The sequence below is a fragment of the Octopus bimaculoides genome, chromosome 16 (assembly GCF_046866305.1).
Source record: "Octopus bimaculoides isolate indiv1 chromosome 16, ASM4686630v1, whole genome shotgun sequence".
In the NCBI taxonomy this organism is placed as follows: Eukaryota; Metazoa; Mollusca; class Cephalopoda; order Octopoda; family Octopodidae; genus Octopus; species Octopus bimaculoides.
This window is the reverse complement of record NC_142943.1, coordinates 56966347-56973121: the sequence shown is the minus strand read 5'-3', so window position 1 is coordinate 56973121 and position 6775 is coordinate 56966347.

Genomic DNA, 6775 nt, shown 5'->3' with positions numbered 1-6775 from the left:
AAACATGTAAATATGTTGCACGCATTAAATTTACGTATGTATACACGTATATGTGCTTCTACATATATATTTACTTATAGCTATTTGTAGTTTACATAGGTATCTCTTCCCACACACACATATCTCATTACATACACATACATACAAACACACACACACACACACACACACACACACACACATACACACACACACACATATATATATATATATATATATATATATATATATATATATATATATATATATATACGTATATATACATATACACACACATAGCATATATATATACACATATGTTTGTATACACACACAAACACATATATTTAGGTATATATATATAGATATACTTCATGTGTATGCATGAGTTTGTGTCATTGTGTATGTATAGCTATCAACATATGTATATATATATATATATATATATATTTATATATATATATATATATATATATATATATATATATATATATATATATATATATATATATATATATATATATATATACATATATGGTTGCGTATTTTTGTATGTGCATGTTTGAGTGTGGATGAACACGTGTGTGTGTGTGTGTGTGTGTGTGTTTGTGTGTTGGGACTTTTCTTCTGTTTCCATTCTTGCTTACGCTTCCAAAGTAGCGTCAAGCATCACCGGTCACCCGATATTACATTATAATAATTCTTGACATTCGGTTAGGAATGCGTATCTTCCAATCTCATTCCTCTTTGCAGTTTTTCTTATTTTTATTGTTCTGTTCATTTTTTAATTTTAATTTTTTTTCATTTTTTTTTTTTCATTTTTATCTGTCTCCTGTTTCTTTCCTTCATTTCATTAGAAATTTGCTGCTGGAAGTATGAGTAATAATAATAATAATAATAATAATAATAATAATAATAATAATAATAATAATAATAATGATAAAAGCAGATAAAAAAACGGTTTTGTCGGAAGATATCCTTGTATTCTTAATGAAAATGTTTACTGACTCGAGTGATTCACCTTTGATGACTCTGTTGGCTTTACTCATCAAATATTCTTCGGCAAATTTAATTGAATACACTCATAAATATATACCAGAACAAATACATATATATATATATATATATATATATATATATATATATATATATATATATATATATATATATATATATATATATATATATATAGGCATATATATATACATATATAAATACATATACATATATATATACATATGCGCATAAATACATACGTATATGTGTAGAGGGAAACTTATATCCATTCGCCAATCCTTCCATGGAAATATATATATATATGTATATATATATATATATATATATATATATATATATATATATATATATATATATATATATATATATATATATGTATGTATATATATATACAATGATAGATACACATTCACACATACGTATATATATATATGCATGCATGTACGATTTTATTAGTATGCATTAGAGTTTTAATTAGTGAAGAGATAACCTCGGCACAGCAATACTTTTGTTTGATCATTCTTCGTCCTTAACAAATTCCTGTCTCAAAAATGTAGAAGTGATTCTTTTCTTTTCCTCTCCTTTTCGACTCCGCTTATATAGATTCACACATGCAAGAAGATATATGAAGCATAGGTACCAAATCATTGGTATAGCTACACATACCTCATATCTATCTATCTATCTATCTATCTATCTATCTATCTATCTATCTATCTATCTATCTATCTATCTGTCTGTCTATCTATCTATCTGTATATATATATATATATATATATATATATATATATATATATATATATATATGTTTATATATAATTTTCTCTCTCTCTCTCTCTCTATATATATATATATATATATATATATATATATATATATATATTTATATATAATTATCTATATATATCTATACATAATTATATATATATATATATATATATATATATATTTATATATATATATATAAATATATACATAGGTAGGTACATACATGCATATATACATGCATTATACATATATACTTACATATGTCCAAACATAGTGGCATACAAACATATGTAATTCACAAAGCATATATATGCTTGCGTGTGTGTATGTCTGTGTGTATGTGTGTGTGTAATTATTCAATCACACATACACAAACACGCACATGCTACTATATTTTGACTCTATACAGAATTTTTTCTTTTATTTCCCCTGTTCTATACATGACAGCTCCTTAGAATTTAGTTACCGATCTGAAAGCACGATGAATATTTAAATTTGCAGATAGAATTAGCCTTAGTTAATTTCGTATTTGGCTATCTTTTTTTTTTTTTTTTGGTGTTTGTTATTCTCTATTTGCAAATTCTTGATTTTTCGCTTTAATTTTTTTTCTTGCCTCATTTTATTTTAATGTCTCATTTTATTTAATGAGGCTTGAAAACAAACTACATTATAATTGTGCAGATTTCAATAGAACAGCATTATCTGGCAACTGAAGACATTCAAATAAAATGCAGTAACACAAGGAACAGAAGACGCCCTAAAGCAGGAGGAAATAAGAAGCAGAAAAAGCAAACATCAGAAAAGCAAAACAATTAATAATTTGCAGTACAGACACCAGACAATAAATTTTGAAGATGTTATGGGTTGGTTGATTTCATCCAATAGCACTACTTGACTGATCGTTAATTATGATTTCCATCCTTGGGGTGATGGGAGTCATAATTGACCTCGGTGGGATTTGAACTTAAAACTTAATGAGTCGTAACTAAGTAATGCAAAGCAGTTTGTTCGATGCTCTACCGGTTTCATCAATATAGTGGCTTCAATAAAACCTGAATGATATGCTTTTTAAGTGTCCTGTAACATATAGTAAGCTGTTATCTGCTGCCCTCCATTTTGTCGGATATTTTCTACAAACTTTTCGTAGCAAACTGGATGGGAAGCTTTTCCTTGTACTTAGCTCACCCATCCAATATTTCATGCAGGAAAGAAGAGTTATTTCTCAACCAACCACTTGCGATGATTTGGAATTAGTCCAATGATCTTGAATACTTAGCCTCCATCTACACCGTGAATTTTGGTACGTAAATTTGAAATCATTAGACTTTGAAAGAAATCAAAACGGAAATAACAGGAAGAATCACTTTCAGAGAATTTAGCCCGCTCTGAACTTATTTACAAAATGTGATTTTTTAAAACATTTGTAAGGACGGTGTATTGATGGAATCGTTGCAGTATCTGGCAAACTACTTTACGGTATCTAGTTTAGGATTCTTACTGTCTGAGTGTAGCCCCCTCATAGGCCGAGTTTGCTTTTCCTCGCGTGTTATGTATTCCCCTGTTTGATTACTGCTACGATATTTTCAAAAACGGTCATTTCTTTGCATTTTCTCAAAGAAGACAACCATTTCTTGCAACAGGCTTGAAACCAGGGCGAAAATTATAGGCGATGGTGTCCATTATCATGGAGAATGAATACTCCTCTCTGCCAACGTGACTGATGTATGTACGTATGTATGTATGTATGTATGTACGTACGTATGTATGTATTTATGTTCTTATGTATGTGTATGCATGCGTACACATATGTATGCGAAGATGTATGTATGTATGTATGCATGCATGTATGCACGAATGTCAATCTAGCGAAGATGGGCAATATTCGTCATATTTCTAAAATACAAGGATCGTATTTCAGGATTCAGAATGACTACATAATATATAGAAGATTGATTGATTTATAATTCGAGTCATGACATTTTAGTAAAAGTCTACGAGATGAATGAATGGTAGGCAATGGAATGAGATGTATAAAAGTTTAGTTTAAATTTGGCATACCTTCACAATTTCAACGGGAGTAGAGGAGAACATTACAGTAACAGTTGAATGCCATTCAAATAATATCGGAACATATTCACTATTTAAATAACATTTTTTTCTTTTCTTTTTATATAACTCTAGGCTTTATTAAGATAAAGCCCTCACTTGTCATTTAAGCAAACAGAAAACGTTTGCTACAAAAGGAGGCACTCCTAAAATTTCTGATTTAATTACTACTGTCAAATAAGTACGATATTGTCAAAAATTAATAACTGTATGAGGGATTGGTCGGTATTTTATTTCAGATTCAGGTATATGCTTCCCACCTAAAATACACACACACACACAGACACACACACACAGACACACACACACACATGGACATAATACTTACATACGCACTTATACACATGATGGTGATTGTGATGCTTGCAGGCAATAATAGAATTCTATTGCTTCCATAAATATATTTTTAGTTCTTTATTGTTTTTAAATTTATGAAACTATTTTTATCTGCCAGGCTGTAGATTGGTGGAGAACGTAGTGTCCAAGACGGAAATACATTTACAAAATGAGTTCAAATAACACCAGGTTACAGTCTACTCTTCATCTGCTCGAGGTAGAAACGAAAAACGAATACATTAATACAGTAGCTGCCAATTCACTAGCTATACTTCTTTGTAACTGTAATGTCAATTTTCAATATCATAAATTTGGATTGGGTTCATTAACTAAGATTTGTGAAATGAAGCTCTCTATGCCAACCGATATTTCTCTTATAGTTGACGAGGTCAGTAACACATAGATAGACCCTTTGACCGAGGCTGAAAGGGCAATACTTTTCTAGTCTCTGTACAGTTGTGCTACGATTATCCTCCGTGCAATCTCAATGGGCGAGGCAATATGCTATGTATAATCAACATTTGAATCTGTCCTAATACTTTATCATTCTGTAATATTATACATATTTCGATTCAGCAATTTACGATTCTTTGCAGGATTAAACAGCATGAAGATTCTGATGGTAATAAGTTTATTAATCTACAGTTGCTAATTCCAAGTAGAAATTAGTAAATGGAGCCGTGACCGGACTAGTGGCAAACAACTAAATTTTATGAATTTATCATATTTTTCATAATTCCTGGAATTTTTACTCAGCATTTCCAGGTTTCCGTGTTGATGAATTAAATTTTTAGTCAAACATTAGGGACGATGGTTTTCGACTATGAATCTTTCTTTGTATTGCTTATTTTGTGCCTATATCAACAAACAATTACTACTACATCGATTGCACGACAGAATCAAGAGCATCGGAGAAAATGCCTTGTGGTATTTAATCACTCTGTTTACAACGTGACTTCGAAATCTGCATTAGTCAATTTTTCATTTCACCTCCCCTGAGTCGATAAAATACCAGTCAAGGATTTGGGCTCATTTCATCGATTAATCCTATTAGACATTTCAGGCCTTTTGCCTATATTACAGACGATTATTATCGTAATGGCGGATTGACAATATCAAGGGTTTCGGATAAGAAGGCCACGTGGTACACAACTACGTAATATTATCTCAAAAGTTCTAATGAAAACCTCATTATTCATTATTGCCAGATTGTTAAAATAATTAGCGCTGACGTACAAGGATCGATTTTATATTCCTATGAAGCATTCTGGATGTGAATGCAATTATAATAGAAAACTAAGAGTATGGCATATCAGTGTTATAGCAATGGACTATACACATTGCCTCATATAGTTATGTGTTTTTACATTCAGAGTTCAAATCGTGACGAAATCGATTTTGTCTTTCATCCTGTCGAAGTTGAGCAATAATTATACGTCAAAGGACTGAGAAGTGATTTAAGCGACTATCTTCTCCATCAATACCGTTACTTCTTTAGCACACTGATTTCACTCTCATATAAAATATTAATTGGCAAGTATACAAATTTGTGCATTGTCCTATCGCAAAGTCTCATCCGTTTTCAATCATTTCTTCGCACCTTGTCGCACATTCAATATTCCACCTCACAGGTCATGCTAAATACTTTCTCTGACGATCTTTTTCAGTCCCAAAATACCAAAATAAATTAAATACAAAGATTTTCCCCCTTACCAAAGTTTTTTGCTGCAAACTCCAACGCGATGTTACAACTAAACGTCACAGTTATACGTCTTCCAAATACTAAAATGACACTGAAAGATCTGAGCAGTTTCCACTTTTCTCACTTATGCAACTGATACAAAATTTCCTAAAGAAATACTGGGATTCCATAAGGACATTTCCTTTGATGAAAGAACACCACTCGCCTCCCATATATTACTCGCTTATGATTATTAGTTCGTATTTGTCGTATCATAATTCCTGCCATCTTCTACTAAGCTTCATCCTTATTAGAATATCTTTCATTCATGTTGCTCGTTACGTTCATAATTAGTTGGGAATATGTTTACTAATACGCCTTTTAGAATCGTCAAAATATTTCGCTTTGATGCTAGATTCTTTTAATTATCTTATACTTTCCATTTGCTAGTATGAGATTATATTTTATTTTTCATTCGCTACATCCGTAATTACATATTGCGTAGTATTTTCTTTTATATTCTATTACTTGTGTTACTCATTGTACGGCGGCCATGCTGTGGCACCGGCTTCAATGGTTTCCATGTACACCAGTACAAATTTTCGTTTTTGAAGTATGTGACTGTATTCTATCGCTTTTATTTTGCCGAACCGCTACTTACCAGGACACAAAACCAAACTGGCTGTTAAGCGTTGGTAGAGACAAATGCAAATGCAAATACACACAGTAAGTAGCTTGCTTAACAACTGCATGGTTCTGGGTTCATTCCCACTGCGTGGCACCTTGGGCAAGTTTCTTCTACTATAGTCTCGGGCCAACCAAAGCTTTGTGAGTGGATTTGGTAGACGGAAACTGAAAGAAGCCTGTCGTATATATGTATCTATATAT